The sequence below is a fragment of the Phyllobates terribilis genome, unplaced genomic scaffold (assembly GCF_046119375.1).
Source record: "Phyllobates terribilis strain yellow unplaced genomic scaffold, ASM4611937v1 Scaffold_8__6_contigs__length_399053987, whole genome shotgun sequence".
Lineage (NCBI taxonomy): Eukaryota > Metazoa > Chordata > Amphibia > Anura > Dendrobatidae > Phyllobates > Phyllobates terribilis.
This window is the reverse complement of record NW_027362768.1, coordinates 183,872,757-183,896,846: the sequence shown is the minus strand read 5'-3', so window position 1 is coordinate 183,896,846 and position 24,090 is coordinate 183,872,757.

Sequence of the window (24,090 nt, the reverse complement as noted above, 5' to 3'; positions counted from 1 at the left end):
GTGCCCGGGAAGCTGCGCGCGCCGGCAGCAGAAGCAGGAAGAGAAACGCTGGAGGATGCCGGGCAGGATGCGCGACGGTGAGAGGGACGGCGTCTCTGCCTGGCAAAAGGCAGAGACGCCGATTCTACAGTACCCCCTCCCTTACGCCCCCTCTTTTTTAGGCCAGAAAGAAATTTTTCAAGAAGAAGCGGGGCATGAATGTTCTCACTGGGTTCCCTAATTCTCTCCTCTGGGTCAAACCCCTTCCAATCTACCCTCTTGGTGGCCAGAATGTTCTCTACCTCAAAAACGTCCTTAGCGGAAACCGGAGCAGGAGGAGTACCTGGATTGTTGGAAAAAGAATTAAACACAACTGGTTTGAGGAGAGATATGTGGAAGTAGTTGGGAATCTGTAAGGTGGCCGGGAGTTTTAACTTGTAAGTCACTCGGTTGATTTGTTTGAGGACTTCAAATGGACCGATGAACCGAGGACCCAACTTGTAGGAGGATATTTTGAGCCAAACATGTTTGGAGGATAGCCAAACCTTGTCTCCCGGGCGGAATTGAGGCGGATCCAGACGTCTCTTGTCAGCATATCTCTTCATCCGCTCGGAGGACTGAAGAAGTGTGGACCTAGTATTCTCCCAAATGGTGGAAAATTCGCTGACCAGAGACTCCGCGGCAGGGTTGTCCACAGAAGCGGAGACGGGAAACGAAATCCGGGGATGTTGACCATAGACTACAAAGAACAGGGACTTGGAAGTCGATTCCGGGGATGTTGACCATAGACTACAAAGAACGGGGACTTGGAAGTCGATTCGTTCTCATGGTTGTTGTAGGAGAATTCGGCCCATGGTAGGAAGTCCACCCAATCGGTATGGTGAGCATTAACAAAGTGCCGGAGGTAGCTGGTAAGGATCTGGTTGATACGCTCCACTTGGCCATTGGACTGTGGATGGTAAGCGGAGGAGAAATCCAGGGTGACATCCAGCAGCTTACACGTAGCTCTCCAGAAGCGTGAGGTGAACTGAACCCCTCGATCCGACACAACATGGAGGAGTAGGCCATGGAGACGGAAAATGTGAAAGAAGAAGTCCTTAGCCAGCTCTGATACATATGGGAGACCAGGCAGAAGGATGAAGTGGGCCATTTTAGATAATCGGTCGGCGACCACCCAAATGACTGTACAGCCGGCAGAAACAGGGAGATCTGTAATAAAGTCGATAGCAATGTGTTGCCAAGGGGCAGCAGGTACGGGAAGAGGTAGGAGGTGGCCGGCTGGAAGATGTCTGGGAACTTTGTTGCGGGCACAAGACGAACAGGCCGAGACGAAGTCTACTACATCCTTGCGCAGGGTGGGCCACCAGTAATGCCGGGTAATGAGCAGGAAAGTTTTCTTCTGACCGACATGGCCGGCTAGTTTAGATGAATGACCCCAGTGAACAATCTTCTTCCGATCTGGAACTGCTACAAACGTCTTACCAGGTGGGAGATGAGTCAGATCTAAGGGGGCCATACTCATTACTTTGGAGGGGTCGATGATGTGCGTAGGCTCCTCCTCTAGATCGGAGGACAGGAAGGATCGGGACAAGGCGTCAGCTTTAACATTCTTGTCCACCGGGCGGAAATGTAGGATAAAGTCGAAGCGGGCGAAGAACAAAGACCACCGGGCCTGACGCGGATTGAGTCTTTGGGCATTCTGGAGATATGCAAGATTTTTGTGATCAGTATAGATGATCACTGGGTATAGAGCCCCTTAAAGCAGGTAACGCCACTCCTCCAGCGCCAATTTGATGGCTAGGAGTTCTCGGTCTCCTATGGAGTAATTGCGCTCAGACGAGGAGAAGAGTTTGGAGAAGAAGCCGCAGGTTACCATTCTCCCGGATTAAGTTTTCTGGGTGAGCACCGCTCCGGCTCCGGAAGAGGAAGAATCAACCTCCAGGAAGAACTTTGTTGCAGTCCAGACAGTGCAACACTGGGGCAGAGGAGAAGGCTTGCTTTAAGGAAAGGAAGGCCCCCTCAGATTCGGGCGGCCATACCTTGGGATTTGCTCCCTTACGGGTGAGCGCATAGATGGGAGCAGTCCGAGAAGAGAAGTGCGGGATGAAGAGACGTTAGTAGTTGGCGAAGCCCAGGAATCGCTGAATCGCCTTCAACCCCTCCAGACGCGGCCATTTTAAGACGGCAGAGAGCTTCTCGGGGTCCATTCGTAGACCTGTCTGGGAGATAATATAACCCAGGAATGGAAGGGAGGTCTGCTCAAAGAGGCACTTCTCAAATTTGGCATAGAGGTGATTCTGCCTGAGCCTAAACAGGACCTGACGAACATCCCTCCGGTGTGTGGGAAGGTCCAGAGAGAAGACCAAGATTTCGTCCAGATACACCACCACGCAGGAATACAGAAGATCACGGAAGATGTCATTGACTAATTCTTGGAAGACGGCGGGAGCATTGCAGAGACGGAAGGGCATTACACAGTATTCATAGTGACCGTCCCAGGTATTGAATGCAGTCTTCCACTCGTCTCCTTGACGGATCCGGACCAGGTTATATGCCCCACATAGATCCAGCTTGGAAAAGATCCTAGCGCCCTTGAGGCGGTCAAACAACTCGGAGATGACTGGCAAGGGGTATTTGTTTTTGACCGTGATTTGGTTAAGTCCTCGATAGTCTATACAGGGACGTAGTGGACCATCCTTCTTCTTGACGAAGAAGAATCTGGCTCCAGCCGGGGAGGTAGATTTCTGGATGAATCCCCTAGCCAGATTCTCCTTAATGTGTTCCGACGTGGCCCGGGTTTCGGCCGACGACAACGGGTAAATACGCCCACGGGGTGGAGTGGCACCGGGAACCAGGTCGATCGGGCAATCATATGGCCTATGAGGTGGCAGTGTCTCTGATTACTTTTTGTTGAAGACATCTGCATAGGACCAGTAAGGTGCCGGTAAACCGTTTAGATTAGCCGGGGTGAGGGGCGGATGAACCGGGCGGACCGGGACCAGGCAGGTCTCATGGCAAACCTGCCCCCAACGGAGAACTTCACTGGATTGCCAGTTCAGCACGGGTTCATGTCTCTGAAGCCAGGGTAGACCTAGCAATAGGGAGTGAGAGAGACGGGAAAGCACATGGAAGGAGATTCTCTCAGAGTGCAGCATTCCCACCTGCAGGGTTATAGGTTCTGTGACGAGCAGGATGGTCACCGGAAGGAGTCTTCCATCCACGGAGGCGACTGCCAATGGTTCAGCCAGAGGTATGGTGGGAATGTGATATTTCTCTACCAGGGACAGGGAAATGAGGTTCCCAGCAGCTCCGGAATCTAGGTGTGCAATTTCAAAGTAGCGGTTCTCTCCCCAGGAGATGGAGACAGACAAAGTCAAGGAAGGAGAGGGCTTACTTTTGCCTAGGATGACCTCTCCGAGCGGTCCTAGGTACTGGCGTTTCCCGGCTTCACCGGGCAGGAACGGATTAAGTGCTCCTTACTGCCACAATAGAAACAGCTCCCCTCGGCTCGGTGTGACTCTTGGCGAGATTTGACCATCTTGGTCTGATCAACTTGCATAGGTTCGGGCGAGCGTGCCCGGGGAGTAGCTAATTGAGAGACAGGTCTCTGGAAAGTTGGAGCAAGGTGAGGAAATCTTCACTCCCGGGTAGTCTCTTTAGCACGTTCCAGGAAACGGATGTCGATCCGCGTAGCTAGCGACACCAGGTCATCCAGGGTGGTAGGAATGTCCCGGCCGGCCAACTCATCCTTAATCCGGCCGGAAAGGCCCTCCCAGAAGATGGACACCAGGGCCTCATTGTCCCAGGCAAGCTCAGAAGCGAGGGTACGGAACTGTATGGCATACTGGCCCACGGTGAGACTCCCTTGGCGAAGACGGAGCAAAGAGGACGCAGTAGAGGATTTTCGTCCGGGTTCATCGAAGACTTTCCTGAAAGCAGCGAGGAAAGACGATAGATCGGACACCAGGGGATCCCCTCTCTCCCACAGGGGATTAAGCCATGCCAGTGCTTCCCCTGTGAGGTGAGACATGATGAATGCCACATTGGCCAGGTTGGAGGGAAACTGATGTGCCAAAAGTTCAAAGCTAGAGCGGGGTCGCCTCCAAAACGAGGAAGTGCAGAAAGCTGGGGACCTGGGTTGGATGCCATGGCATTGGTGGACAGCGGCGCTGCCGGAGCGTGAGTCGCATGACTTGAGACGGACACAGGTGGAACAGGCAGTGTGTCCAGGTGGGAGTTGACACTCTGCTGGAAGTTCAGGATGGTTTCCTGTTGGGATCTCTGACGAGAGACCTCCTGGTACAGGCCAGAGAGCGAGGGGGCTTGGGGTCCACCGGGTTCCATGGCCCGAGCAAATTGTTACTGATCCAGGTGGTGGAACCTCTGTGCTGCGGTGCAAGGAGGGACCCAGAGGGGCGTAACTAAGTATCAACTCGGACCGATCCTAGTCGTACGGCGGCTAACGACTCCGTGACCAGGGAGGGACCGAGCAGAGGGACCAGGTGCTACTCTGGGGATGACCTTGTAAGGGAGCAGGTGACTCCCACGGGTCAGGTGGCTGAGACTGACCGATACTGCAGATGGGCACAGCAGGCAGGCTGACGAGAGGTCCGGGTAGATGAACTGGCAGAGACAGCAGGCGACAGGCAGAAGTCTCTAGGTAGGCTGTCAGGTGGTCACGGCAAGTGACGGGCAGGAGCCTCCGGGTAAGCAGACAGGTGGTCACGGAAAGTGACAGGCCGGAGCCTCCTGGTAGGCTGACAGGTAATAGGCAGGTGTTTCCAGGTAAGCAGGCGGGTGAAGCCCATAGACAGACTGGCGGACTGAAGGGAAGACAGACTGTCGGGCTGGAGAGTAGTCAGGCTGGCGGACTGGACTGATAGGCTGGCGGGCAGGACTAGTAGTCAGGCTAGCAGCGGGACCTGAGGGCTGAAGCAGAGGTTAGAACACTGTGCATCAACTGTTGCTCGGGCACCTCCATTTTGGAGGAGGTGCCTAATATATGGGAGGACCTCCGGCAATTGGCCGGGGAATCCTTAGGGCGGCGCGTGTGGCCCCTTTAAGAGGAAGGGAGCGCGCGCCCTAAGCACAGTACCCGGGAAGCTGCGCACGCCGGCAGCAGAAGCAGGAAGAGGAGCGCTGGAGGACGCCGGGCAGGAAGCGCGGCGGTGAGAGGGACGGCGTCTCTGCCTGGCAGAAGGCAGAGACGCCGATGCTACAGTAGGTAATTCTCTCTCTGCAAGAAGTGTGGGGGTGGGTATTTCTCTCTCTACAGGAAGTGTGGGGGCAGGAAATTCTCTCTCTACAGGAAGTGTGGGGGTGGGTATTTCTCTCTCTACAGGAAGTGTAGGGGCAGGAATTTCTCCCTCTATAGGAAGTGTGGTGGTTGGTATTTCTCTCTCTACAGGAAGAGTGGGGACAGGAAATTCTCTCTCTACAGGAAGTGTGGGGGTATTTCTCTGCAGGAAGTGTGGGGGTATTTCTCTACAGGAAGTGTGGGGGTATTTCTCTCTACAGGAAGCGTGAGGACAGGTCTTTCTCTATCTACAGGAAGTGTGGGGGTATTTCTTTCTACAGGAAGCGTGGGGGCAGGAAATTCTCTATCTACAGGAAGTGTGGGGGTATTTCTCTACAGGAAGTGTGGGGGTATTTCTCTCTACAGGAAGCGTGGAGGTGGGTATTTTTCTCTCTACAGGAAGCCTGAGGGAAGGTCTTTCTCTCTCTACAGGAAGTGTGGGGGCGGGTATTTCTCTCTCTACGGGAAGTGTGGTGGCAGGTAATTCTCTCTCTATAGGAAGTGTGGGGGCAGGTAATTCTCTCTCTACAAGAAATGTGGGGTCAGGTAATTCTCTCTCTACAAGAAGTGTGGGGGCAAGTCATTCTCCCTCTACAGGAAGTGTGGGGGCGGGTCATTCTCTCTAAAGGAAGTGTGGGGGCAGGTCATTCTCCCTCTACAGGAAGTGTGGGGCGTGTCATTCTCCTTCTACAGGAAGTGGGGGGCAGATTTTTCTCCCTCTACAGGAAGTGTGGGGGCAGGTATTTCTCCCTCTACAGGAAGTTTGGGGGCGGGTATTTCTCTATCTACAGGAAGTGTGGGGGTATTTCTTTCTACAGGAAGTGTGAGGGCAGGTCTTTCTCTCTCTAATTGAAGTGTGGAGCTGGGTATTTCTCTGTCTACAGGAAGTGTGGCTGTGGGTTTTCGTTTCTAAACAGAAAGTGGAGCAGAATTTTTCTTTTTCTTAACCGGAACTTGGATAGTCCTTATCTCTACAGGAAAAAGAGGAAGGACCTTGTCTCTCTGAAGTAAGTGTTAGTGAGTCTAAATCTCCTTAGAGGAAGTGGTGGTGGCTTTTCTCTCTACTTTAAGTGGTTGCAGCACTTTATTTTACTAATGTAAGTGAGGGACGGTCTATGTTTCTTTACAGGAAGTGGAAGGAGTTTTTCGTCACTCTAAAGGAATTGGATTTTTCTAATAAATTCTGTAAGAAACTAGTCCTGGTATGGTCAGGTCGTTTAGTAGCAGTTCCTATGGTTGCAATATAGACCCGATCTGACTCCTCCTGATTACGACCAACCAAGGAGATTCATTGTAAATACATCGGACCACCCTTATAATGAGCTGGGTAGGAGGAGTTGTGCTCTGTGTACTGGAAGCTATGGAGGGTATCAATAAGCCACTTGTCCATAATCATGGTATAGCAATTCTATCTTTGACCCAGATCTGGTTTAGATGGATCAGTACAAACATTCAACTAAAAAGAAGGTTCCCATTCACTTCCAAGAAACAGAAATCTCAAAAATGATTAGAAATTGAAACATAAAGTACAAGAACATTGTAGAATGTATCAATATATAATAATTAAGCCTAAAAACGTGTAAAGCGACCAACATGCATGTCTACCTGACAATAGGCAGGAGCCGCTGGCATCTATCTCAGCATTTTTACCATTTCCATTAGTTAAATATCACATCTTTCCACAAAGGACCCCCATCTCCATACCCTCGCCCTGCCTTGACCCCAATAATAAGAGAATCATCAATTAGACACACAAAGAACAAATAAAGTTACCGGTACATCCACTATAATCTGTCCGGATTGTATAGAAGTCATTGAAACCTTAATGCATAGCACTTAAAAAATAGGTAACATCGACATTACCAAACCATAAAATTAAAAGCAAGGATCAATTACTTAGTTTCAACCTTTTAGCAGCAAATAATTTTGCTAATATACGATATGACAGCGACGGGGCTGTTTTCTTGGGTTTTACAAGAGGTAATGAACAGTAAACCTACCATTTACTCACACACTTCACTAAATGTCATTTTTTTTTATGCCGTCACATAGTTCGCAATGGAAAAAAAAAAAAAAAGATTTTCCTCTAATAAAGAAAAGGGCATTTAGGCCAATTTCATCCTTCAGGTGTTTCATTCTTGGATGTGATGCCTGAGTAATTTTATGCAGTGCTGAGATAAAGACAGAAGATCTTGATGTCGGTTTAACTCTACACTTAATTGAGCCATTTCGCGCAGTTTTATGCAGCAATACAACCCGGCAAACACCTCCAACCTATGTATCGCGGTGAGGAATCATGTCAACGTACAGCCCACACTTCTTCTGGAGATGTCGCCGGTCGAGCCGTCCCTTTCTCTCTCCTGTCACTTTTTTATTTTTTTATTTTTTTTCAGAAGTGAATCTCGGCTAATTGATAATTATGTCCGCGTGTTTTAGGGATAAAAGCGACTTCAGGATCCGACAGTGCTACGAAATTTCATCAACTGACTTGAAAAAGAAGTGAAAAAAAAAAAAGAGAAACTCGATATGTTATACTTTTCAGAAGGAAACTTTAATCAGAGAATTTGTAATTAGTTTTATCTCTTCTTTTTTTTTGCTCACTGGTACCATAGAGGATTTCAAAGAAAGTTTTTGTTACTGAGATGTAAAAGGCTTGCAGAAAAGCAAATGCAGAGAAAAAGTGGAGCTGTTACTTTAGCAAACAATGTCTGTGACGCACCCCCTGGGACATATTCCTTTTTGAGGGGAATACCCGGCACCGGATCAGATGGGGGGTTGTAGTCTCCGAGCGGCTGTGACCCGGCCCCGTGCCCAGGGCGTCAAGCTCAGTGTTATGTGGCAGTCCTACGGATGTTATTAAGAGTTCTTTTGTGTCGACTACGCCACCCGTTGTGATGCGGTCACTGTGGCCGCCGCTGCAGCAGGGTCCGCTGAGGCTGATGATGCAGGTGCAGCTTGTGATGATAACCCCCAACGGGAGGGGTATAGCCTCAGGGGGGACAGGTGCAGAGGATGGGGGTTGTGGTGGTGCAGTGCAGACGGCAGTGAAGACAGAGTCGGGTTATGCAGTTAAGGGTGTTTACTTACTGCAGATGTTGTACTGGTCACTCCAGCTCCGAGTGACCACCCGAGCCGTGCTGCGTCCACCAGGTCCTGGATCCAGCCAACCCCCAAACAAGTCCGGAGCGTGGCCCTGAGCTCTCCTTCTGTCCCGTTCTCTGGCCGTCCCCACCAGTGATCCACCTAGGTCCAGCTCCCTCGGGTCTTCTGTTGGGACACCCTTGGCCTTGGGTTCCCTGACCCTTCATGTGGTGTGCCTTCGGGGTGGATGTAGTGGGTGACCGTGGCAAACGCTGCCCACGGTCTCCGGTCTCTGGCTGGGGAATGTTTTTACCCCCACCAGCTTGGGTTCCGGTACCCTGATGCCGACTCTTCACCCGGGGTTTTAATTTGGGATCTTAGAGTCCTGTTCTTCTGTGCCTCTGGGTCTCTCTCTCTCCTCTCTCACTCTGGGTCTTTCCTTCTCCTCTGCTCCTGACTTGTTCTCTGCATCTGACCCTGTTCTTAGTTGGTGCCCACCTTATATACACCCTCTATGTGTGAGCTCAGGTGACCAGCACCCAATGAGCTCCTATCTTTACCCAGGCTGCTCCCCCTATCTGCCCCTACACTACTTGGGATGTACCACCCCCCTCCCACTCCAGCCAGGAACAGACTCGGTCGTACCTGCACATTTCTAAGTGGGAGTACCGTCGGCCTGTTCCTCGGAAATGGGATGTGTGTAGTGCATGCAGCCTACCGAGCTCAGTTCCACACTCCATCCTTACCCGGGAGTGGAATATCACACCTCTGGGTTGAGGTGCAATACCCCTGTAGCAGCCGAATCCTCAGGGTGCTACATTCCCCCCTGGTAAATCACAGCACGTCCTCGGGCTGTAAGACAAAAACAACACCAAAACATACAAATTTTTTTCATAAACATATAAAACATATAAAACATTATATATATATAAAACTTTTCATATAACATTCTCGTCGTCTCTTGTTTCTGGTTCCTCCTCCTCCGGACACTGTGCAACGTGTGTCCGGGAAAAGTGCGACAGTCTCTTAGAAAAACAGGTTTTCTATAAAACCGGTAGGGGGCGCTTTAGGACGCGCAACTATATACAGGGGAAGTTGGCCGCTCTCAGTCCTCGGCCAGGTAAGGAGGGAAAGGGAATGGCTGCTCACAGTCCTCAGCCTGTGGGATTAAGGGGTAAACGGGTAAACAGTTCACTCAGCTGGTCCCAACGGGGACTATATATATGTAGCAACAGTTTCAGTTCCTTTATACCCCGATTGGGTAACTTATTTACAGCACCTGCTCTGCCGCACTCAACGGCGTCTTCCTCCTGCTCTTTGCTTATAGCTGGTGGTAACTTCAGACCCGTCCGGGTCCTCTTGCTCCTCCTCCTCGCACCGCAACTCCTCCTCCGTCAGGCGGTGTACGTGGAGGGCGTAAGGTCCTTTGGCACACTTGTGCCGGGTAAAGGTGACCTCGTCCCCGATATAAAGGTCACGACCTCTGTGTCCCTCCGGTAGGTGGGACTCAACGTCTCTCCTGGTTACGAAGACGTCGCCTAGGGTGTGGTGGTCTCGGATGAAGCCCCACCCATGCTGCAGGTTAAACTTTATCACTGTCCCGATGGTGCGGGGACAATGCGCTGCACGGGGGTCTCTCCTGGCCCGGCTCTTCTGCTCCGCGCTCCTTATCTGGGTTTGTTGTTCCCGGACCCGCCTCTCTCTCCGCTCCCTCTCAAAGACCTCGAGCTGCTGGCGGCAGCACTCTGCACGCTCCGCTGCGGCTGCCCGAGTCTCTTGAGTGAACCCCATGAGATCTTCTCCGGTGGGGTCCCACTCAAACTGCGCTTCTGCTAGCGGGGGCGAGATCCTTATCACGGGCTTCGGAGCCGGAATCAGGGGTGCACACATGGGCCTTGCCCTCTTTTGGAGCTCTTGTTCGTAGTACTCCCTGGGCCAGACAAAGGGCTGCCCGTCCGGCCATGTGTGTTGGGCGAACAGATCTTCTCCCAGATGCGGCACTTTAGGTTTTATGGGCGCGGTGGTGGTGGCGCCCGGGTTGCCCAGGCCTTGCGGCCAGGCCTGGGGTATCTGGAAGGTGAAGGGCACCGTAAGGACAGCGGCGCCCTGGGCTACTTGGCCCTGCGACCAGGCCGGGGGCTCCGCGGAGGTAGGGGGCGCTGTTGGTATTGCGGCGCCCGGGGGTACTAGGCCTTGCGACCAGGCTGGTGGTACTTCCTGCTTGGTCACGCTCGGGGTCGAGGCGTGTGACGTCACAGGGGTCGCGGCGGCGGCTTCCGGTTGGGGCCTAGTCTGCGTCGGTGACATGGCGTTTTCGGGCACAGCAGGGGGACTTTCGGGCTCTGCGACGGGGAGCTGGGGCAGGTAAGCGGTGTCCCGGCTTGGGGTGTAGACGTCCCCTTTACCTGCCTCCATGAGTTCGGCTCCCTTCTCGGCGCCGTCTCCGGCCTTTGGTCCTCCCGCGCCATCCTCAGAGGCAGTCTGTTTCCTCATCTTGGCTGGCGTGCTCCGGGTCTTGGTTTCAGCTTGCTGGGCCATCTCCCGGCTCCATTCCGCCAATATCTCTCGCTGTACCCGGGCCATCCTCCGTGCGAGGCCCTCCAGGGCAGTTTGTGCACACTCCCGGTCTCGGGGGAGCTGTGCAAGGACCTCCACTAGGTCTAGCGGGTTCGTGGTGTCTAGCAGGCTCCTGACCAACGGGTCGGTGCTGCTCTGCTCTTCTTCCAGCAGGCTCCTGGCCAGCGGGCCGGTGCTGCTCTGCTCTCTGGACATCTCCGGGTGAGCTTCTTTGCTGCTCCTCTCCAGGCTTCCTGCCTCCGGGTGTGCTCGCTCCAGATTGCTCCAGGCGGCACCCATCTTTGTTCTCTCCGTTCGTCTCCTCCCACTTCGAGGGCGGTCCCGGGGCAACTCGGTGACTGTCAGCTCCAGGGGTAGTTCTTTCACGCTGACAGACACCTCCAGCATCACAGTCTCTGTTGGTGGGGGCGGTTTCCACTTTTGGCGCCATTTTCTGTCCCGGCCCACGATGGGAGGCAGCCTCTTGCCCTCCTTTGGCACGCCCATAATGGCGTCCGCTGCTCTTCCAAGGCGGGAAATCTTCGGATTTGGCGGGAAGCGTCGCCCAGTGGCGGGAAACTCTGCAGATGGCGGGAACAAGCTGGAAATGGCGGACAATCGGCGGGACACGACCTGTGATGGGGTCCGATGGTGTGGACCCTCCGGAACCGGCGGGAGACTTCTTTCTGAGGTAAACTTGCACTTTTCTTCAGGCACGCAGTACCCGGGTGTTGCGGGCACGTAATCCTGCCGACTACGCCAAAGTTGACGCACCCCCTGGGACATATTCCTTTTTGAGGGGAATACCCGGCACCGGATCAGATGGGGGGTTGTAGTCTCCGAGCGGCTGTGACCCGGCCCCGTGCCCAGGGCGTCAAGCTCAGTGTTATGTGGCAGTCCTACGGATGTTATTAAGAGTTCTTTTGTGTCGACTACGCCACCCGTTGTGATGCGGTCACTGTGGCCGCCGCTGCAGCAGGGTCCGCTGAGGCTGATGATGCAGGTGCAGCTTGTGATGATAACCCCCAACGGGAGGGGTATAGCCTCAGGGGGGACAGGTGCAGAGGATGGGGGTTGTGGTGGTGCAGTGCAGACGGCAGTGAAGACAGAGTCGGGTTATGCAGTTAAGGGTGTTTACTTACTGCAGATGTTGTACTGGTCACTCCAGCTCCGAGTGACCACCTGAGCCGTGCTGCGTCCACCAGGTCCTGGATCCAGCCAACCCCCAAACAAGTCCGGAGCGTGGCCCTGAGCTCTCCTTCTGTCCCGTTCTCTGGCCGTCCCCACCAGTGATCCACCTAGGTCCAGCTCCCTCGGGTCTTCTGTTGGGACACCCTTGGCCTTGGGTTCCCTGACCCTTCATGTGGTGTGCCTTCGGGGTGGATGTAGTGGGTGACCGTGGCAAACGCTGCCCACGGTCTCCGGTCTCTGGCTGGGGAATGTTTTTACCCCCACCAGCTTGGGTTCCGGTACCCTGATGCCGACTCTTCACCCGGGGTTTTAATTTGGGATCTTAGAGTCCTGTTCTTCTGTGCCTCTGGGTCTCTCTCTCTCCTCTCTCACTCTGGGTCTTTCCTTCTCCTCTGCTCCTGACTTGTTCTCTGCATCTGACCCTGTTCTTAGTTGGTGCCCACCTTATATACACCCTCTATGTGTGAGCTCAGGTGACCAGCACCCAATGAGCTCCTATCTTTACCCAGGCTGCTCCCCCTATCTGCCCCTACACTACTTGGGATGTACCACCCCCCTCCCACTCCAGCCAGGAACAGACTCGGTCGTACCTGCACATTTCTAAGTGGGAGTACCGTCGGCCTGTTCCTCGGAAATGGGATGTGTGTAGTGCATGCAGCCTACCGAGCTCAGTTCCACACTCCATCCTTACCCGGGAGTGGAATATCACACCTCTGGGTTGAGGTGCAATACCCCTGTAGCAGCCGAATCCTCAGGGTGCTACATCTGCTCAAGCCCTGTGCGCCCCAGAGGGACTGAATGTCCTCTGCTGCTCTCTGTATCATGTAGATGATGTACGACTACTGCAACCAATCATCCTCACTTCTCCTTGCAGGGGGCGGTAATTTGCTAATTGCCCATGACGTGCGGCATGCTGCTGCACAGAGAACAGTCCGCAGCCTCTCCTGAGCATTTTCCTGTTCTTTAGGGTAAATTCTCATGTGGCAAATTTTTTGCGTAAAATGTCTCTGACTATCCCATTTATTTGAATGTGGTTTGCAAAAATCCACATGCTTTGCACTAAAGCTAAATGTGATCAAGCCCAATACTTACAACTACCTGGAACATCCAGGAGGCTCTCAGAAAAAGGGGAGAATTTCTGGACTCCCAGGAGACTCACACGTTCTCCATTGTGCCACTTGATCCTTTTGGAAACCTTCCACCTATGGAAGATTTTCTGTTCATGCCTGAGATGCTCTGTCAAAAGACGCAACCCTGTCATCCAATCACAAATGTGAGTGATCTCGAAAAGGGTGTGAAATGGGTCATTCGCAAAAATAGTCAGCAGGCAGGCCTATCACTGCGGCTCCCATCGACCATTCTAACAAAATGAGAGGGCATGGATCTAGTTGCACATCCAGGAGCGTGACATACTGTAAGTAGAGGTTGAGATGAACGAATCTGCCAAATTTGAATTTCGATTAAATTTACTTGGAAATTTGATTCATATTGAATAAATTCATAGAATCATATAGAATCCTAGAATGTTAGAGTTGGAAGGGACCTCCAGGGTCCTCGTGTCCAACCCTCGGCTCAATGCAGGAGTCACTAAACCATCTCAGACAGATGTCTGTCCAGCCTCATCAAAGGTAAAACAAATAGAAGGTAGAAAAAAATATCTTGTACTCACCTCTCCATGACCCTCCCCAAACTTCTCCCACTGCCAGTCCTCCGATCAATCCCTCTATCTTCAGTCTTCTCATTTAAGGCGTCAGGTTAATGACGTACATCGCACGTGCACCTGATGGCAAGGGATCTAGAAAAAATATGGCAGCAGTGCCAGAAGCATGGAAGGAGAAGAGGGACGAAGAGGTGCGATTAGAGGCAGTGAGACATGTATGGAGAGGGCCAATGAGATGCGATTTAGTTTATTTTTTTTAATTCCTTACCATCCCTAAGAATCCAGCAAAGTGTCATTGTCACTCAAGGTGAGGGAAGGACTAAGTGCACAACAATGGGAAGAGGGGGAGGAAGTCTAAACACTAGGGAAAAGGGGAGTGGAGACCTTTAGGCAGATCTGACAAAACCCTGACTCCCCTAATGTCCCTAAATAGGTCCCGCCGAGCAGGAAACTTAATCCCTGACTGCCCCTAGCGACAGGCCCTGGATAAGGAGGGGATGGGGTGAGCGCTATTCAGTCCCCACTGCAACGAAAGACAAACAGGTAAACAGACAAGGGGATACACTTAGCTTGAGAAGACACCAGAGAGATCACACCAACTGTCCTGCAAGGGAACTCCAAGAAGACACTAGCCGACTACTAGTATTTCAAGCCTGGACAGAGGAAAATAGAGCTATCACCGGTGACTCTCTGGAGATACTGAAGGTATTTCAACATCCAGCAAGGGTGTGTCAATTAGCAGCAGAAGGTGGAGGTCACTGCTACGTCCTAGAGGGAGAAAGATATCACTACGCTACCAAGACTGTCTGTCACCCCTGACACACCTGTGACAGCCATCTATCGTATTTGTGCAAAATTCAAGTACCAAAAATTCAGATTTGTTAAAAAGCAACTTTTGAGGGAAATTTGTAGAGGATTAAATTTTTTTTGTATTAATTCACTCATCTTTAGCTATAGGGATGCAGAAGTAGCAGCCAGACCCCTATAGCCCTGGTACTTGGGGGGGGATCAAGGACTGTTTTTCTACATAAGAAGACACCAGTTCTATAAACTGCACATTGCAGTTTGCACTTTGACTTCCTAATTATTTGCAACTTTTTGTTAACATTTTTATGAGAAAAGGCCATACTGTATGTTGTTATATGTGTTACATTTTTTTTTCATTACATTTTTGAGTTAATTGAACAATTGTATTACTCCAGCCCTGCCTCTAACCTAAATCTATCCCTAGCCCTTAGCTTAACCTTAAACCAACCCCTAGCTCTAACTCTACTAAGGGTTAGAAAAGTGTAAAGATATAAAAGCAGCTCTTACTAATTAATGAAGGCAGTATTGAATTGTGTGCATTTCATTAAACATTTTGCAAGGTTTCGGCATTCACAGATTCTTTGTTTCTAGCTCATTAAGCTTTGATGTGATCTGCGGTCACAAATAAGTCGAGAAGAGCTCCGAAAAATACAGATAAAGCAGTTAAAAAGACCCCCATTGGTCTGGCTGAGTGAGCTCACTGATAGATTCTCAGTTAAATCATTCTGCAGCCAGCAATAGACAGATTAGCGCGGAGGCTACAGAAGGCAAAACAGTGCGAGATTTTTATTAAAACCGAAATTGCAGAAATGATTTTTTAGCCCCAAATACTTGCATTTAAATAAGAAAAGACATATTTCCCCAAGAATGGACAACGCCTTTAAGACCCGATACCTCTGCAGCTGTGTGACAAACTATTCAGAGAAAGAGGAGCAGAATTTGTCTTTATTAGCAATAATCCAAACATTGCAAATCGAAGTAACATAATAAAGATAGTGATAATCGCTGCAGATAAGAGGCGGCATCAGCGCAGCAACTGGAAATGATGGCGCCACTCGGTGAATCTCAGACGGCTTTTGTAGAAGGCGTCCTAAGATCCGATGTCTCGCACGCTCCGTTTACTTCATGTCTGTAGTGTTTATTAGTAATGGAGGTGACAGGACAACAAACACCTTCTCACAACGCCGTGAAAACACCACATTAACGAAGTAAATATTTTCCAGTGTAGAAACAAGTAAATGAGAGCTCTCGCCCCAGCCGCCAATCACACACCTGTCACCCCAGCGCTGGAAATCAGCTATAATAAGAAGACAATCTCATTAAAAAAATGTGTAATGGACACAACGGCTCAGTTTGTTCACAATATTACATTATGTATGTAATAAATGACAAACTCAACTCCGCTATACCTATAAGAATAATAAGGTATAATATTATAGCTCGGCTATAGCCCGGCCTGAGTATTCAGGTAGTTGGTACATCTGCTGCTATTATACTTGTAGGACTTCTTTACAAGCTGAGCTCTGACAGTCAGCGCTACATTACTGGGTAACTCTACTATACTGCTGTGCTAGTCCTGCTGTATCGGATTCTGCTACATAATCAGATCTGCTACATCGCTGAGTCAGCTCTACTATATCACTGTGCCAGCCGTGCTCTATTGATTCTTCTATCCAATCCGATCTGCTACATCACTGAGTCCTCTCTTCTATATCACTGTACCAGCCCTGCTCTATTTTATTCTACTACACAATCAAATCTGCTACATCGCTGAGTCAGCTCTACTATATCACTGTGCCAACCCTGCTGTATTTTACTCTGCAACACAATCAGATCTACTATATCGCTGAGTCAGTTCTACTATATCACTGTGCCAGCCCTGCTCTATTGGACTCTTCTATCCAATCCGATCTACTACATCACTGAGTCATCTCTGCTATATCACTGTACCAGCCCTGCTCTATTTTACTGTACTACACAATCAGATCTGCTACATCGCTGAGTCAGTCCTACTATATCACTGTACCAGCCCTGCTCTATTGACTCTTCTATCCAATCCGATCTGCTACATCACTGAGTCCTCTCTGCTATATCACTGTACCAGCCCTGCTCTATTTTATTCTACTACACAATCAGATCTGCTACATCGCTGAGTCAGCTCTACTATATCACTGTACCAACCCTGCTGTATTTTACTCTGCAACACAATCAGATCTGCTACATCGCTGAGTCAGCTCTGCTGTACTACTGTGCCAGCCCTGCTCTATTGGACTCTGCTACACAATCAGATTGTTATGACTGTCAAAGCACATTCACACGGGTAACATACAAACCAGGAAGAAAAAATACCAGAACCTGACAGGTCCCTGTTCAGACTAGGTAAGACCCTTCTCTGACCCTGGTCTGTCCCTGCCTGACCGTGGAGGTTGACACCCTAAGGTAATACAATGGCGCCCCCACTCAACGGCGACTTACCCTGAATGTTCTTAGCAGCTCCTAGGATAGTTAGAGTAGCAATTTCCTAAGGAATTAAGAAATCACACACAAAACAACTTAAACCAACACAGACTACAACAAAGTGAATGAATCCAACAAAGTCTATGTCAGGATTTCTGTTGTCCTTCTACAGTTTGACCACTAGTGGCCACTATTGTTCACTTTAACATTGTGCTGCGGTTTCACTCCTTACCACTGGAGGCTGCTGTTGTGTTCTGCAATTTACTTTTACCAAGATGGCGAATTCTGAATCTATGGAATCCATCTTGCTTCCACTTTGGGCCTACTTAAAGCTGCATGGATATCTCATTGCTTCAGTATTGTGTCTAGCTGTTAGCCAAGTTCAGTCTCCAGCTCTTGAACATTCTTACACAGACTGTTCTATTCATCTACAGATTGTTTCCTACAACTCCTTGCTATCTCCAAGAACTTTTATTACCACCTGCTGTTCCTGCTTGTGCTCCTTCGGCCACTGGTTTCCAGCAGTACTATGCCAGAATCATAACACTATCAGTGTTATGTTCTGCTACCAGAGCTAAGGAAAGAGAGGAGATCTGTCCCTACGATAGAACTCAGCTTTATCCCTACGATGTAACAGGGGACCTGATCCTGCGATCAGACCTGCTAAAGTCCTAAGCTAGTCTGTACGGAGACCTATAGATGTGGGGAAGGAATCCCTACAAGTACTAAGGACTGGGAGGAAAATGGGACACCTCCTAACAGAAATAGTAGCAGACAGACGAACAAACAAAATATATAGAACAAAGAGGTCCGTAGACCAAGCAAACTAACAGAGTTAGATACAGAGCACAGGCTAGCTAGAAAGTAGTTATACAATGAAGTCCAGCAAAGCCAGAAGGGCGGAGCAGGATTAAATAGGCCAACAAGGTCATGTGACCAGCAAAGGAAAAAACCTAAGAGCAAGGTTCTAACAGTACCCCCCCTTCTAAGAGGATCCTCCGGATCCCCTAGGACCAGGCTTATCAGGAAATCTCCTGTGAAACGCTCTGATAAGTCTGGACGCGGAAACATCATCTGACCTCACCCAAGAGTTATCCTCGGGTCCGAAACCTTTCCAGGCCACAAGATACTGCAAACTACCTCTATACCGTCTAGAGTTAAGGATGCGAGAAATTTCATATTCCCCGTCCTCCACCACCGGAGGAACAGAGGCAGAGGCGTCACCATCCGACACAACAGCTTTTTTTAACAGAGAGACATGAAATACCGGATTAATTCTCCAGGAGGTAGGAACCTCCAACCTAACAGCAGATTGGTTGACAACCTGAAGCACCTTAAAGGGCCCTACAAACTTGGGACCCAATTTCTTAGAAGGAATCCTCAACCGCAGATTCCTAGAGGACAACCAAACCATGTCACCAACAGCGAACAAAACCTCCTGTCGTTTCCTATCAAAGTAGTCTTTAGATTTTCTGTTGGCCTCCTGAAGATTACCACGCACATCCGTCCAAACTCTCTCCAAATCACCGGAAAAATTCTCCTCCTCAGGCACGGCAGATCCCAACTTGGAGAACGATCCAAACGACGGATGTCTCCCAGAACAACAAAAAAAAGGCGAACAACCAGCAGAAGAAGATGTATGATTGTTCAGAGCAAATTCAGCAAGTGGCAGAAACTCAGACCACCCCTCTTGATTGTCTGCCACAAAACAACGCAAGAACTGCTCAACATCCTGGTTTTTCCTTTCTGTCTGGCCATTAGATTCAGGATGATATCCGGACGAGAACGATAAATGAACTCCCAACCTGTCACAAAAGGCACGCCAAAAACGAGCCACGAACTGAGGACCCCTATCAGAAACAATGTCAGTAGGAACGCCATGAAGTCTGACAATTTCCTTGACAAAGGCCTTAGCGAGAGTTTTAGCGCAGGGCAGTTTGACGAAGGGAACCAAGTGACACATCTTGCTAAAACGGTCCACGACCACCCAGATGACAGTAAAACCCTCAGAGGGGGGAAGGTCAGTTATAAAGTCCATAGCCAAATGTGTCCAAGGAGCACTGGGAACCTCCAAAGGACAAAGCAACCCCGCAGCAGGAGTATGTGAGGACTTAGATCTAGCACATATAGTACATTGACGCACCCACTTAATGACTTCCTTCTGCCATCCAGGCCACCAAAAACTGCGACCCACCAGTCTCTTGGTCTCAGAGATTTCGGGAATTATTGGCTATTAAACTCGCATTTGAACACTGGCGCCACTTCTTGGAAGGTGTGGAATTGGACCATTTTTTTTTCTTTCTTCATACGAAGCTCACAGCCATTAATCAAATGACCAGATTTTCCGCAATAGAAACACAAGCCTTCAAAAAATCTACGGTCTTTTTCTTGAGAGCGAGGTGCCACCGATCCAATCTCCATCGGTTCACCACTGTTAGTACACACATTCTCATAACCAGAAACTGACATAGCAGAGGATTTGCTCTCATTAACCCTTGCACGCAGTCTCCTATCCACCCGTATAGCTAATTGCATAGCCTGTTGCAAATCTTCAGGTGTAGGATAAGCAATTAGCAGGTCTTTAACCCTTTCATTGAGCCCAGCAAGAAATAGACTTTTCAGAGCAGAATCGTTCCACCCTGTTTGAGTAGACCATCGACGGAAATGAGTACAATATTTTTCCACATTACCTGATCCCTGTCTCAAACGTCTTAACTCAGTCTCAGCTGATGCGACACGGTCAGGATCATCATATAATAGCCCCAAAGCAGAAAAAAAACTATCCACTGATCTGAAGCATGTATCACTAGGTTGCAAAGAAAAGGCCCACTCCTGAGGCTCTTTGCGCAAAAGTGACATTATGAACCCTATGCGCTGGGATTCATCCCCAGAGGACTTGGGTCTCAAACAAAAATACAATAAGCAAGCATTTTTAAATGAAAAAAATTCTCGGTGTTCACCAAAAAATAAATCCGGCAAACATACCTTAGGCTCCAAGAAATGTGCTCCAGGACAGTTACTCACGTGCTGACGGAGCTCGGCCACCTCCAGAGAGAGTCCCTGTAGGCGATGAGCCAAATCCTGAACCGACACCATGATGGAACAGAAAAATCTTTCCTTAGAGAATTTGCAGGCTGGACTTACTGTTATGTTCTGCTACCAGAGCTAAGGAAAGAGAGGAGATCTGTCCCTACGATAGAACTCAGCTTGATCCCTACGATGTAACAGGGAACCTGATCCTGCGATCAGACCTGCTAAAGTCCTAAGCTAGTCTGTACGGAGACCTATAGATGTGGGGAAGGAATCCCTACAAGTACTAAGGACTGGGAGGAAAATGGGACACCTCCTAACAGAAATAGTAGCAGACAGACGAACAAACAAAATATATAGAACACTGAGGTCCGTAGACCAAGCAAACTAACAGAGTTAGATACAGAGCACAGGCTAGCTAGAAAGTAGTTATACAATGAAGTCCAGCAAAGCCAGAAGGGCGGAGCAGGATTAAATAGGCCAACAAGGTCATGTGACCAGCAAAGGAAAAAACCTAAGAGCAAGGTTCTAACAATCAGCAGCAGGAAACACCAGAAGGGGAAAGTATTTAAAGCTGCACCCAAAAGGTGATAGGACAGACAATAGGACAGAGTAAATGAAAAACACCTGTTAACCAAAACCGACAGAAACAAAGATAACAGAACTAAAGTACCCAAAGAAAAGGTGAATCTGTTGTGGCTCATCGGAAAGAGACGCCGACCTTAGGACACAGAATCAAGGGTTCGAATCCAGAAACATGACACAGATCTGCTACATTGCTGAGTCAGCTCTTCTATTTCACTGTGCCAGCCCTGCTCTATTGGACTTTGCTACACAAATAGATCAGCTACATTGGTAGGTCATCTCTTAAATATCGGTGTGCCAGCCCTGCTATCATGGACTCTGATAAATAATCAGCTCTGCTACATCACTGGGTCAACTCTACTACATTCCTGAGTCAGCCTGGTCTTTGAAACTTCTGTGCAACTCTGCTGTACTACTCAGATTCCGCAATGCTGAATTCATTCTGCTACTTAATTGAAGCTGATCTGCTACTAAAGCTGTTGTGCACTGAGCTCTGCCTCATCGCTGAGTCTATGCTGCTTCCATGTGGATTATCACTCTGCTCATCGCATCCTGTGGTTTGGGTCCTACAGATTTCTGGACCATGTTTCTTCCACCAACATCATCTGTTCGTGCGGGATCACAACTGCTCATCTGGACCCAGGGATCTCCGAGGATCCACCTCATCAGGCAAAACATTAGATTTCCCTAGTAGAGCCATTACTTGATCACCTAATGTGGGCTTTATTGAGCACTGTATGGCAGTATTTTGACATTCTATAGCACTGTCGTTAGATCACTTTATGTATGAAGCCATTACTTGTTCACATTATGGTGGTATTTTTTGAGCACTGTAGGCGGTATTTAGAGATTGCATGGCACTGTCATTAGATTACTTTAGGTGTAGAGCCATTACTTGACCATCAAATGTTGGTTATATTGAGCACCGTATGGTGGTATTTGGGCATTGTACGGCACTGCACTTCAGATTATGGCATTTTTGCATTATTATTAAGCATTGTGTGGCGTTATGATGCTATTTGGGCGTTCAACAGTACTGTCATTAAGCTGCTTTATGCATGGAGCTGTTACTTGATCATCTTATTGATCACAGTATGGCGGTATTTTTACATTTTATAGCATTGATACTTAGATTAAGTCCAGAACCATTACTTGTTCACCTTATGTAGCTATTTTTGAGCACTGTATGGCGGTGTTTGTACACTGTCATTTCGATTACTTTATGAATGGAGCCATTTTTTAATCACCTAATGTTGGTCTTATTGAGCACTGTCTGGCGGTGTTTGTACACTGTCAGATTACTTTATTTATGGAGCCATTATTTGATAACCTAATGTTGGTTATGTTGAGCACTGTATGGCGGTATTTTTACATTTTATAGCATTCTTACGTAGATTAAGTCCAGAAATATTACTTGTTCACCTTCTGTAGCTATTTTTGAGCACTGTATGGCGGTGTTTGTACACTGCCAGATTACTTCACTTATGGAGCCATTATTTGATAACCTAATGTCGGTTATATTGAGCACGGTATGGCGGTATTTCGGTATTGTACAGCACTTCGCAGTATGGCATTATTCCAGTAAATTTTAGTGGGTGCACGGTGTAACATTACAATTTAGGTGTATTATGCGCCCAATGTATCACTCTGTTATTTGAGGTCCATCCTATATGACTTACTATAGGGAACTATATAGATTTATTTGATGGGTAACCATATGGGAGAACGAGGCAGGGGAGAGGTGGAAGGTAGGAGCTGTTCACACTGGAAGTATAAATGGATCCATTGCTGTAATTAGAAACCAGTGGGTGCCGTACTACATAGATAAAAACCTCAACACCTTACGCCTTTCTGCCGTTCTAACACGTCCTTAGTCATTGGATGACTATGACTAAGGGCGCTTAGTACGCCAGAAACGTGTAAGGAGTTGCGGTTTTTAACTTTCATGGACTTTTAACTTGATTCAATAAACTTAAAGTTTTTATCCAGTTGGTCGGAAAACTAGCCTCGTTTTTTCATATGGGAGAACGTTAACAGAACTGACATTGGAAAGAATACAAAATGTTATAAAATTAGAAAAAGAAGTGAACAGATCTAGAAGCAGCTCGTTAGCAAACCTTGTATGACGGTGGCCGCGCTACGCTAATATAGTAGGAGCCGCGGCACAATGTATCAGCAAGGTAGAGCGCTATTTGTCCAGACGCCGCTTGCTACATCTGTCTGTTGCATCCTCTAGAATAACACCGCTCCGGAGGACACTTCATTACCGGATACGTGTTGTCGCTCTGTATCCATTTTCTCTGCAATTAAACCAGTCCCGGTCTCGCAGCCCAGCACCAGGTGCAGGTTAATAGTTATTAAAAAATCTCATTAGCCGGAGAAATATAAGAAAATCTGCAGAAGTAAAATCCAGTCCAAGCCAAAATCATTACCAATAAGAAATTCATTGATGATAACAACGAGATCTCTCCGACGCCATCTGGAAAATCTGTCACCGCGAAAAAGCGCCCCTGAGTTACACTGCGTGAGTTATAGAGGAGCCTGTACAATATGACGCCGTGGGGGGAGAACGCGACAAACCTTATATTTACAGGTTGTTCATTGTTTCCCAACAAAAAAGTGAAATCGACGATCGATCATTGTTGTGTTTTTTTTTTTGTTACCTTATTTTGGCACAGAAGGGACGTGACGGACAGAGTTTGTAAGGCTCGTTCTCGTTAAAATGATCAGAAAAGCGCAGATAGAAAAAAAAATGCAATTAGTTCATAAGGTGCCAAGCTAAGAAACTCCAGGCGATCGATGCGCTCACAGACGTCAGCGGGAGATCCGTTCATAAGACAATAGGAAATGGAGCGAGATTTGCAAATTACAAAGTTTTCTTTAAAGTCGGGTTAGAGAGGAGAGGAGTTTTAATTTTTCTTTTTATTTTGGTACGAGAACATTGTGAGCTTTATTTTTCATTTTATTTTTATCAATTTGTAGAAAAAAAAAAGGATAAGTGTGTACACCCCCAGGAAACATTTCATTTATATGCACTTTACATGGAAAAATCAATGTCCACGAGTTGTCAAAATTCTTTTGTGCCTTTTCTTAAAAGGTTTGTGTGGGATTTCTTTTTTTTTTATTGTGCCTATAAGTGGCCAGTTCACAAGAAAAACATTTATTTATAAATTAAAAATCATTTATAAATGTATTTCATGTCTTTCTGACATCACCCTCAGGTGCATAGATATAAAGGGTGCAGAGGAGGCAGATGTGCCTGGTGCTGGTCACCCTCAGGGGCGAGGATATAAAAGGTGCAGAGGAGGCAGATGCACCTGGTGCTGGTCACCCTCAGGGACGAGGATATAACGGGTGCAGAGGAGGCAGATGCACCTGGTGCTGGTGCCCCTCAGGGGCGTAGATATAAAGGGTGCAGAGGAGGCAGATGCACCTGGTGCTGGTCACC